We start from the raw sequence: 12,612 nt of genomic DNA, 5'->3' as shown, positions 1-12,612 counted from the left end.
TCAGTCTGAAGCCTCATACAGCGCTGGTCAGTCCGAAGCCTTATACAGCGGTGGTTAGCTTAAAACGTCATACAACGGCAGGCAGTCACATACAGCGTTGATCAGTCTCATACAGCGGTGTTCAGTCACATACAGCGTTGATCAGCCTCATACAGCGGTGGTCAGTCTCATACAGCGGTGTTCAGTCTCATACAGCGGTGTTCAGTCTCAAACAGCGGTGGTCAGCCTGATACAGCGGTGGTCAGCCTCATACAGCGGTGGTCAGTCTCATACAGCGGTGGTCAGTCTCATACAGCGGTGGTCAGCCTCGTACAGCAGTGGTCAGTCTCATACAGCGGTGGTCAGTCTCATACAGCGGTGTTCAGTCTCATACAGCGGTGGTCACTCTCATACAGCGGTGGTCAGCCTCGTACAGCAGTGGTCAGTCTCATACAGCGGTGGTCAGTCTCATACAGCGGTGGTCAGTCTCATACAGCGGTGTTCAGTCTCATACAGCGGTGGTCAGCATCATACAGCGGTGGTCAGTCTCATACAGCGGTGGTCAGCATCATACAGCGGTGTTCAGCATCATACAGCGGTGTTCAGTCTCATACAGCGGTGTTCAGTCTCATACAGCGGTGGTCAGTCTCATACAGCGGTGTTCAGTCTCATACAGCGGTGGTCAGCATCATACAGCGTTGGTCAGTCTCATACAGCAGTGGTCAGTCTCATACAGCGGTGTTCAGTCTCATACAGCGGTGTTCAGTCTCATACAGCGGTGTTCAGCCTCATACAGCGGTGGTCAGCATCATACAGCGGTGTTCAGCCTCATACAACGGTGGTCAGTCTCATACAACGGTGGTCAGTCTCATACAGCGGCGTTCAGCCTCATACAGCGGTGTTCAGCCTCATACAGCGGTGTTCAGTCTCATACAACGGTGGTCAGTCTCATACAGCGGTGGTCAGTCTCATACAGCGGTGTTCAGTCTCATACAGCGGTGGTCAGCCTCATACAGCGGTGGTCACTCTCATACAGCGGTGTTCAGTCTCATACAGCGGTGTTCAGTCTCATACAACAGTGGTCAGTCTCATACAGCGGTGTTCAGTCTTATATAGCGGTGTTCAGTCTCATACAGCGGTGGTCAGTCTCATACAGCGGTGGTCAGTCTCATACAGCGGTGGTCAGTCTCATACAGCGGTGTTCTGTCTCATACAGCGGTGTTCTGTCTCATACAGCGGTGGTCAGCATCATACAGCGGTGGTCAGCATCATACAGCGGTGGTCAGTCTCATACAGCGGTGGTCACTCTCATACAGCGGTGGTCAGCATCATACAGCGGTGGTCAGTCTCATACAGCGGTGGTCACTCTCATACAGCGGTTGTCAGCATCATACAGCGGTGGTCAGTCTCATACAGCGGTGTTCAGTCTCATACAGCGGTGGTCAGTCTCATACAGCGGTGTTCAGTCTCATACAGCGGTGGTCAGTCTCATACAGCAGTGGTCAGCCTCATACAGCGGTGGTCAGTCTCATACAGCGGTGTTCAGTCTCATACAGCGGTGGTCAGCATCATACAGCGGTGGTCAGTCTCATACAGCTGTGGTCAGCCTGATACAGCGGTGGTCAGCCTCATACAGCGGTGTTCAGTCTCATACAGCGGCGTTCAGTCTCATACAGCGGTGTTCAGTCTCATACAGCGGTGGTCAGCCTCATACAGCGGTGGTCAGCCTCATACAGCGATGGACTGCCACAATTTTCATTCCACGTTGGTCAGCCTCATACAACGGTACTCAGTCTCATACAGCGGAGGTCAGCCTCATACAGCAGTGGTCAGTCTCATACAACAGTGGTCAGTTTCATACAGCGGTGGCCTCAGGCCTCATACACATGTCACCTGTCCTGCGACGATCAAAATGGATGTCAACAGCATAGCCGCCACTTCGATTTTTAAGCTCACAAGCGGTATTACCTGCGATTTTTATTTTATTGTTATCCTTAAAGTCCAGCTCAGACCATTCTTTTCTAAATACGATATGATTGATGTCTTTATTTTAGGTTCCAGACCCTTTTATTTCACCTAATACAGTGTCAACATCGAGACGCAATACACTCGCCGCCCTATTGTTTACATTATAATGACGAAAAGGCTACACTATTGCGTAGTTTTCGTTTATCAAAACGTCATTAATTGACTAATGAAGTCTCCTTTTTGTGAGAATGACTTTAATATGTTGTCTGTTGTTGACCATAACAATATAATTAGAAGTTAATTAGTAACAAAGATCCTTGTCGTCTGTATACGACAACAGAGAGGAGATGTCACGTTTTCTTGTCGTCTGTATACGACAACAGAGAGGAGACGTCACGTTTTGCTGTCGTCTGTATACGACAACGGGGAAGAGACGTCACGTTTTTTTGTCGTCTGTATACGACAACGGAGAGGAGACGTCACGTTTTCTTGTCGTCTGTATACGATAACAGAGAGGAGACGTCACGTTTTCTTGTCGTCTGTATACGAACAACGGGGAGGAACGTCACGTTTTGCTGTCGTCTGTATACGACACGGAGAGGAGACGACGTCACCGTTTTGCTGTCGTCTGTATACGACAACACAGAGGAGACGTCACGTTTTGCTGTCGTCTGTATACGACAACAGAGAGGAGACGTCACGTTTTCTTGTCGTCTGTATGCGACAACGGGGAGGAGACGTCACGTTTTGCTTGTCGTCTGTATACGACAACGAGGAGGAGACGTCACGTTTTCTTGTCATCTGTATACGACAACGGGGAAGAGACGTCACTTTTTCTTGTCGTCTGTATACGACAACGGGAAGAGACGTCACGTTTTCTTGTCGTCTGTATACGACAACGAGGGAGGAGACGTCACGTTTTCTTGTCGTCTGTATACGACAACGAGGAGGAGACGTCACGTTTTTTTGTCGTCTGTATACGACAACGGGGAGGAGACGTCACGTTTTCTTGTCGTCTGTATACGACAACAGAGAGGAGACGTCACGTTTTCTTGTCGTCTGTATACGACAACGGGGAGGAGACGTCACGTTTTCTTGTCGTCTGTATACGACAACGGGGAAGAGACGTCACGTTTTCTTGTCGTCTGTATACGATAACAGAGAGGAGACGTCACGTTTTGCTGTCGTCTGTATACGATAACAGAGAGGAGACGTCACGTTTTTCTGTCGTCTGTATACGACAACGGGGAAGATGTCACGTTTCTTGTCGTCTGTATACGACAACAGAGAGGAGACGTCACGTTTTCTTGTCGTCTGTATACGATAACAGAGAGGAGACGTCACGTTTTGCTGTCGTCTGTATACGACAACAGAGAGGAGACGTCACGTTTTGCTGTCGTCTGTATACGACAACAGGGAAGAGATGTCACGTTTTCTTGTCGTCTGTATACGACAACAGAGAGGAGACGTCACGTTTTCTTGTCGTCTGTATACGATAACAGAGAGGAGACGTCACGTTTTGCTGTCGTCTGTATACGATAACAGAGAGGAGACGTCACGTTTTGCTGTCGTCTGTATACGATAACAGAGAGGAGACGTCACGTTTTCTTGTCGTCTGTATACGACAACAGAGAGGAGACGTCACGTTTGTTTGTCGTCTGTATACGACAACGGGGAGGAGACGTCACGTTTTCTTGTCGTCTGTATACGACAACGGGGAGGAGACGTCACGTTTTGCTGTCGTCTGTATACGACAACGGAGAGGAGTCGTCACGTTTTTTGTTGTCTGTATACGAAAAACGGGGAGGAAAGAGTTTTAAGGCCCATTTTGTTGTCAGTTAATCCTTTACACAATTAACGGACGCTCCTCACGCACGACTAATTAGTTAGTGGGGTTCACACCGAAATGAATACCCACAACAAGTATGTTAATTGTCTGTGAATATTAAATCAATTACGATGGCTCCCTAAGGATATTTACATATTTATAAATTCGTCAACAACAAACTGTAATCCTTTTGCATCAACGCATTTCTGTCGGCTTCGGTAAAGGAATTGCATATTAAAATATGTATAATTACAATGTATTTTGTCTCACAATAGAATGGAACGACAATGCACTACATTGGTTATCTTTTATTGCATTTTTAATATTTATTATTTGAGTTAATCTTGACGTTTATAGAGGATTATTGATATCACGTCTGTTTGCGTCATGATTTCCTGCACGTATTCAAGGGTATCCGTCTTTCATGTCAGTCTGTCTGGTCAGTCTGTACACGAAGTGTATAGCTAGTTGATGTGTTTGTGCCAAGCAGACATACTATACATATAGACAGTGTGTTCCTGGGTTTCTCTCCACCTCCAATCTGTCTCGACTTTCCTTTTTTCCGTTTTATGATATAAAATGTACACACAGGTATTTATGTACAGTGTCACAATCACGTGGGTTGTTGTGAAAATGTTGAGGAGACAGGTTTTATCAATTGTCATAACATGTAATACAAACGTCTTGTTAACTTAGAAGAAAAAAAAAACCCATTTAAACCCAGCTGTCCCTAAATGACCGTATCTGTTGATAGGACGTTAAACGATATCAAACATACCTGAACGCTGCAAAAATGCTTTGTACGTCTCATAGGATGTATGGCGGAGTCGTGAAGGTGATAAACCAGTATCTAACACATAGGATGTAAGGCGGAGTCGTGTAGGCGATAAACCAGTAACTAACACATAGGATGTCAGACGGAGTCGTGTAGGGGGTAAAACCAGTAACTAACTAACACATAGGATGTAAGGCGGAGTCGTGTAGGTGATAAACAAGTAACTAACACCTAGGACGTAAGGCGGAGTCGTGTAGGTGGTAAACCAGTAAATAACACCTAGGATGTATGGCGGAGTCGTGAAGGTGATAAACCAGTAAATAACACCTAGGATGTATGGCGGAGTCGTGTAGGCGGTAAACCAGTAAATAACACCTAGGATGTATGGCGGAGTCGTGTAGGCGGTAAACCAGTAAATAACACCTAGGATGTATGGCGGAGTCGTGTAGGTGGTAAACCAGTAACTAACACATAGGATGTAAGGCGGAGTCGTGTAGGTGATAAACAAGTAACTAACACCTAGGACGTAAGGCGGAGTCGTGTAGGTGGTAAACCAGTAAATAACACCTAGGATGTATGGCGGAGTCGTGAAGGTGATAAACCAGTAAATAACACCTAGGATGTATGGCGGAGTCGTGTAGGCGGTAAACCAGTAAATAACACCTAGGATGTATGGCGGAGTCGTGTAGGCGGTAAACCAGTAAATAACACCTAGGATGTATGGCGGAGTCGTGTAGGTGGTAAACCAGTAACTAACACATAGGATGTAAGGCGGAGTCGTGTAGGTGGTAAACCAGTAACTAACACCTAGGATGTAAGGCGGAATCGTGTAGGCGGTAAACAAGTAACTAACACATACATGTATGATGTCAGGCGGAGTCGTGTAGGTGATAAACCAGTTAATAACACCTAGGATGTAAGGCGGAGTCGTGTAGGCGGTAAACAAGTAACTAACACATACATGTATGATGTCAGGCGGAGTCGTGTAGGTGATAAACCAGTAAATAACACCTAGGATGTAAGGCGGAGTCGTGTAGGCGGTAAACCAATAACTAACACATAGGATGTAAGGCGGAGTCGTGTAGGCGGTAAAACAATAACTAACTAACACATAGGATGTCAGGCGGAGTCATGTAGGCGGTAAACCAGTAAATAACACCTAGGATGTATGGCGGAGTCGTGTAGGTGGTAAACCAGTAAATAACACCTAGGATGTCAGGCGGAGTCGTGTAGGTGATAAACCAGTAAATAACACCTAGGATGTATGGCGGAGTCGTGTAGGCGGTAAACCAGTAAATAACACATAGGATGTAAGGCGGAGTCGTGTAGGTGGTAAACCAGTAACTAACACATAGGATGTAAGGCGGAGTCGTGTAGGTGGTAAACCAGTAACTAACTAACACATAGGATGTAAGGCGGAGTCGTGTAGGTGGTAAACCAGTAACTAACTAACACATAGGAGGTAAGTCGGAGTCGTGTAGGCGGTAAACCAATAACTAACACATAGGATGTAAGGCGGAGTCATGTAGACGGTAAACCAGTAACTAACACATAGGATCTAAGGCGGAGTCGTGTAGGTGGTAAACCAATAACTAACTAACACCTAGGATGTCAGGCGGAGTCGTGTAGGTGATAAACCAGTAACTAACACATAGGATCTAAGGCGGAGTCGTGTAGGTGGTAAACCAATAACTAACTAACACCTAGGATGTCAGGCGGAGTCGTGTAGGCGGTAAACCAGTAACTAACACATAGGATCTAAGGCGGAGTCGTGTAGGTGGTAAACCAGTAACTAACACATAGGATGTAAGGCGGAGTCGTGTAGGAGATAAACCAGTAACTAACACCTAGCATGCAAGGCGGAGTCGTGTAGGTGGTAAACCAATAACTAACTAACACCTAGGATGTCAGGCGGAGTCGTGTAGGCGGTAAACAAGTAACTAATTAACACATAGGATGTAAGACGGAGTCTTGTAGGCGGTAAACCAATAACTAACTAACACCTAGGATGTCAGGCGGGGTCATGTAGGCGATAAACCAGTAACTAACACATAGGATGTAAGGCGGAGTCGTGTAGGTGGTAAACCAGTAACTAACACATAGGTTGTAAGGCGGAGTCGTGTAGGGGGGAAAAATAACTAACTAACACATAGGATGTAAGGCGGAGTCGTGTAGGCGGTAAACCAGTAACTAACTAACACCTAGGATGTCAGGCGGGGTCATGTAGGCGATAAACCAGTAACTAACACATAGGATGTAAGGCGGAGTCGTGTAGGTGGTAAACCAGTAACTAACACATAGGATGTAAGGCGGAGTCGTGTAGGGGGAAAAAAACTAACTAACACATAGGATGTAAGGCGGAGTCATGTAGGTGATAAACCAGTAACTAACACATAGGATGTCAGACGGAGTCATGTAGGTGGTAAACCAGTAACTAACACATAGGATGTCAGACGGAGTCATGTAGGCGATAAACCAGTAACTAACACATAGGATGTCAGGCGGAGTCGTGTAGGCGATAAACCAGTAACTAACACATAGGATGTAAGGCGGAGTCGTGTAGGCGGTAAACCAGTTACTAACACATAGGATGTCAGACGGAGTCATGTAGGTGGTAAACCAGTAACTAACACATAGGATGTCAGACGGAGTCATGTAGGCGATAAACCAGTAACTAACACATAGGATGTCAGGCGGAGTCGTGTAGGCGATAAACCAGTAGCTAACACATAGGATGTAAGGCGGAGTCGTGTAGGCGGTAAACCAGTTACTAACACATAGGATGTCAGACAGAGTCATGTAGGCGATAAACCAGTAACTAACACATAGGATGTCAGGCGGAGTCGTGTAGGTGATAAAACAATAACTAACACATAGGATGTCAGGCGGAGTCGTGTAGGTGATAAAACAATAACTAACACATAGGATGTCAGGCGGAGTCGTGTAGGCGGTAAACCAGTAACTAACACCTAGGATGTAAGGCGGAGTCGTGTAGGCGGTAAACCAATAACTAGCTAACACATAGGATGTCAGGCGGAGTCATGTAGGTGGTAAACAAGTAACTAACTAACACATAGGATGTAAGGCGGAGTCGTGTAGGCGGTAAACAAGTAACTAACTAACACATAGGATGTAAGGCGGAGTCGTGTAGGCGGTAAAAATGTAACTAACACATAGGATGTAAGGCGGAGTCATGTAGGCGGTAAACCAGTAACTAACACATAGGATGTAAGGCGGAGTCATGTAGGCGGTAAACCAATAACTAACTAACACATAGGATGTCAGGCGGAGTCGTGTTGGCGGTAAACAAGTAACTAACACATACATGTATGATGTCAGGCGGAGTCGTGTAGGTGATAAACCAGTAACTAACTAACACATAGGATGTAAGGCGGAGTCGTGTAGGCGGTAAAATAGTAACTAACACATAGGATGTCAGACGGAGTCATGTAGGCGGTAAACAAGTAACTAACTAACACCTAGGATGTCAGACGGAGTCATGAAGGCGTTAAAACAATAACTAACTAACACATAGGATTTAAGGCGGAGTCATGTAGGCGGTAAACAAGTAACTAACTAACACCTAGGTTGTCAGACGGAGTCGTGTAGGCGGTAAACATGTAACTAACTAACACATAGGATGTCAGACGGAGTCATGTAGGCGTAAACAAGTAACTAACTAACACATAGGATGTCAGGCGGAGTCGTGTAGGTGGTAAACCAGTAACTAACTAACACCTAGGATGTCAGGCGGAGTCGTGTAGGTGGTAAACCAGTAACTAACACATAGGATGTAAGGCGGAGTCGTGTAGGTGGTAAACCAGTAACTAACACATAGGATGTAAGGCGGAGTCGTGTAGGCGGTAAAACAATAACTAACTAACACATAGGATGTAAGGCGGAGTCGTGTAGGCGGTAAACTAGTAACTAACACATAGGATGTAAGGCGGAATCGTGTAGGCGGTAAACAAGTAACTAACACATACATGTATGATGTCAGGCGGAGTCGTGTAGGTGATAAACCAGTTAATAACACCTAGGATGTAAGGCGGAGTCGTGTAGGCGGTAAACAAGTAACTAACACATACATGTATGATGTCAGGCGGAGTCATGTAGGTGATATACCAGTAAATAACACCTAGGATGTAAGGCGGAGTCGTGTAGGCGGTAAACCAATAACTAACACATAGGATGTAAGGCGGAGTCGTGTAGGCGGTAAAACAATAACTAACTAACACATAGGATGTCAGGCGGAGTCATGTAGGCGGTAAACCAGTAAATAACACCTAGGATGTATGGCGGAGTCGTGTAGGTGGTAAACCAGTAAATAACACCTAGGGTGTCAGGCGGAGTCGTGTAGGTGATAAACCAGTAAATAACACCTAGGATGTATGGCGGAGTCGTGTAGGCGGTAAACCAGTAAATAACACATAGGATGTAAGGCGGAGTCGTGTAGGTGGTAAACCAGTAACTAACACATAGGATGTAAGGCGGAGTCGTGTAGGTGGTAAACCAGTAACTAACTAACACATAGGATGTAAGGCGGAGTCGTGTAGGTGGTAAACCAGTAACTAACTAACACATAGGAGGTAAGTCGGAGTCGTGTAGGCGGTAAACCAATAACTAACACATAGGATGTAAGGCGGAGTCATGTAGACGGTAAACCAGTAACTAACACATAGGATCTAAGGCGGAGTCGTGTAGGTGGTAAACCAATAACTAACTAACACCTAGGATGTCAGGCGGAGTCGTGTAGGTGATAAACCAGTAACTAACACATAGGATCTAAGGCGGAGTCGTGTAGGTGGTAAACCAATAACTAACTAACACCTAGGATGTCAGGCGGAGTCGTGTAGGCGGTAAACCAGTAACTAACACATAGGATCTAAGGCGGAGTCGTGTAGGTGGTAAACCAGTAACTAACACATAGGATGTAAGGCGGAGTCGTGTAGGAGATAAACCAGTAACTAACACCTAGCATGCAAGGCTGAGTCGTGTAGGTGGTAAACCAATAACTAACTAACACCTAGGATGTCAGGCGGAGTCGTGTAGGCGGTAAACAAGTAACTAATTAACACATAGGATGTAAGACGGAGTCTTGTAGGCGGTAAACCAATAACTAACTAACACCTAGGATGTCAGGCGGGGTCATGTAGGCGATAAACCAGTAACTAACACATAGGATGTAAGGCGGAGTCGTGTAGGTGGTAAACCAGTAACTAACACATAGGTTGTAAGGCGGAGTCGTGTAGGGGGGAAAAATAACTAACTAACACATAGGATGTAAGGCGGAGTCATGTAGGCGGTAAACAAGTAACTAACTAACACCTAGGATGTCAGGCGGGGTCATGTAGGCGATAAACCAGTAACTAACACATAGGATGTAAGGCGGAGTCGTGTAGGTGGTAAACCAGTAACTAACACATAGGATGTAAGGCGGAGTCGTGTAGGGGAAAAAAAAACTAACTAACACATAGGATGTAAGGCGGAGTCATGTAGGTGATAAACCAGTAACTAACACATAGGATGTCAGACGGAGTCATGTAGGTGGTAAACCAGTAACTAACACATAGGATGTCAGACGGAGTCGTGTAGGTGATAAACAAGTAACTAACACCTAGGACGTAAGGCGGAGTCGTGTAGGTGGTAAACCAGTAAATAACACCTAGGATGTATGGCGGAGTCGTGAAGGTGATAAACCAGTAAATAACACCTAGGATGTATGGCGGAGTCGTGTAGGCGGTAAACCAGTAAATAACACCTAGGATGTATGGCGGAGTCGTGTAGGCGGTAAACCAGTAAATAACACCTAGGATGTATGGCGGAGTCGTGTAGGTGGTAAACCAGTAACTAACACATAGGATGTAAGGCGGAGTCGTGTAGGTGATAAACAAGTAACTAACACCTAGGACGTAAGGCGGAGTCGTGTAGGTGGTAAACCAGTAAATAACACCTAGGATGTATGGCGGAGTCGTGAAGGTGATAAACCAGTAAATAACACCTAGGATGTATGGCGGAGTCGTGTAGGCGGTAAACCAGTAAATAACACCTAGGATGTATGGCGGAGTCGTGTAGGCGGTAAACCAGTAAATAACACCTAGGATGTATGGCGGAGTCGTGTAGGTGGTAAACCAGTAACTAACACATAGGATGTAAGGCGGAGTCGTGTAGGTGATAAACCAGTAACTAACACCTAGGATGTAAGGCGGAATCGTGTAGGCGGTAAACAAGTAACTAACACATACATGTATGATGTCAGGCGGAGTCGTGTAGGTGATAAACCAGTTAATAACACCTAGGATGTAAGGCGGAGTCGTGTAGGCGGTAAACAAGTAACTAACACATACATGTATGATGTCAGGCGGAGTCATGTAGGTGATATACCAGTAAATAACACCTAGGATGTAAGGCGGAGTCGTGTAGGCGGTAAACCAATAACTAACACATAGGATGTAAGGCGGAGTCGTGTAGGCGGTAAAACAATAACTAACTAACACATAGGATGTCAGGCGGAGTCATGTAGGCGGTAAACCAGTAAATAACACCTAGGATGTATGGCGGAGTCGTGTAGGTGGTAAACCAGTAAATAACACCTAGGGTGTCAGGCGGAGTCGTGTAGGTGATAAACCAGTAAATAACACCTAGGATGTATGGCGGAGTCGTGTAGGCGGTAAACCAGTAAATAACACATAGGATGTAAGGCGGAGTCGTGTAGGTGGTAAACCAGTAACTAACACATAGGATGTAAGGCGGAGTCGTGTAGGTGGTAAACCAGTAACTAACTAACACATAGGATGTAAGGCGGAGTCGTGTAGGTGGTAAACCAGTAACTAACTAACACATAGGAGGTAAGTCGGAGTCGTGTAGGCGGTAAACCAATAACTAACACATAGGATGTAAGGCGGAGTCATGTAGACGGTAAACCAGTAACTAACACATAGGATCTAAGGCGGAGTCGTGTAGGTGGTAAACCAATAACTAACTAACACCTAGGATGTCAGGCGGAGTCGTGTAGGTGATAAACCAGTAACTAACACATAGGATCTAAGGCGGAGTCGTGTAGGTGGTAAACCAATAACTAACTAACACCTAGGATGTCAGGCGGAGTCGTGTAGGCGGTAAACCAGTAACTAACACATAGGATCTAAGGCGGAGTCGTGTAGGTGGTAAACCAGTAACTAACACATAGGATGTAAGGCGGAGTCGTGTAGGAGATAAACCAGTAACTAACACCTAGCATGCAAGGCGGAGTCGTGTAGGTGGTAAACCAATAACTAACTAACACCTAGGATGTCAGGCGGAGTCGTGTAGGCGGTAAACAAGTAACTAATTAACACATAGGATGTAAGACGGAGTCTTGTAGGCGGTAAACCAATAACTAACTAACACCTAGGATGTCAGGCGGGGTCATGTAGGCGATAAACCAGTAACTAACACATAGGATGTAAGGCGGAGTCGTGTAGGTGGTAAACCAGTAACTAACACATAGGTTGTAAGGCGGAGTCGTGTAGGGGGGAAAAATAACTAACTAACACATAGGATGTAAGGCGGAGTCGTGTAGGCGGTAAACCAGTAACTAACTAACACCTAGGATGTCAGGCGGGGTCATGTAGGCGATAAACCAGTAACTAACACATAGGATGTAAGGCGGAGTCGTGTAGGTGGTAAACCAGTAACTAACACATAGGATGTAAGGCGGAGTCGTGTAGGGGGAAAAAACTAACTAACACATAGGATGTAAGGCGGAGTCATGTAGGTGATAAACCAGTAACTAACACATAGGATGTCAGACGGAGTCATGTAGGTGGTAAACCAGTAACTAACACATAGGATGTCAGACGGAGTCATGTAGGCGATAAACCAGTAACTAACACATAGGATGTCAGGCGGAGTCGTGTAGGCGATAAACCAGTAACTAACACATAGGATGTAAGGCGGAGTCGTGTAGGCGGTAAACCAGTTACTAACACATAGGATGTCAGACGGAGTCATGTAGGTGGTAAACCAGTAACTAACACATAGGATGTCAGACGGAGTCATGTAGGCGATAAACCAGTAACTA

Source organism: Pecten maximus, chromosome 13 (assembly GCF_902652985.1).
Source record: "Pecten maximus chromosome 13, xPecMax1.1, whole genome shotgun sequence".
In the NCBI taxonomy this organism is placed as follows: Eukaryota; Metazoa; Mollusca; class Bivalvia; order Pectinida; family Pectinidae; genus Pecten; species Pecten maximus.
The sequence above is the reverse complement of the archived record's forward strand: the minus strand, read 5'-3'. Positions refer to the sequence as shown.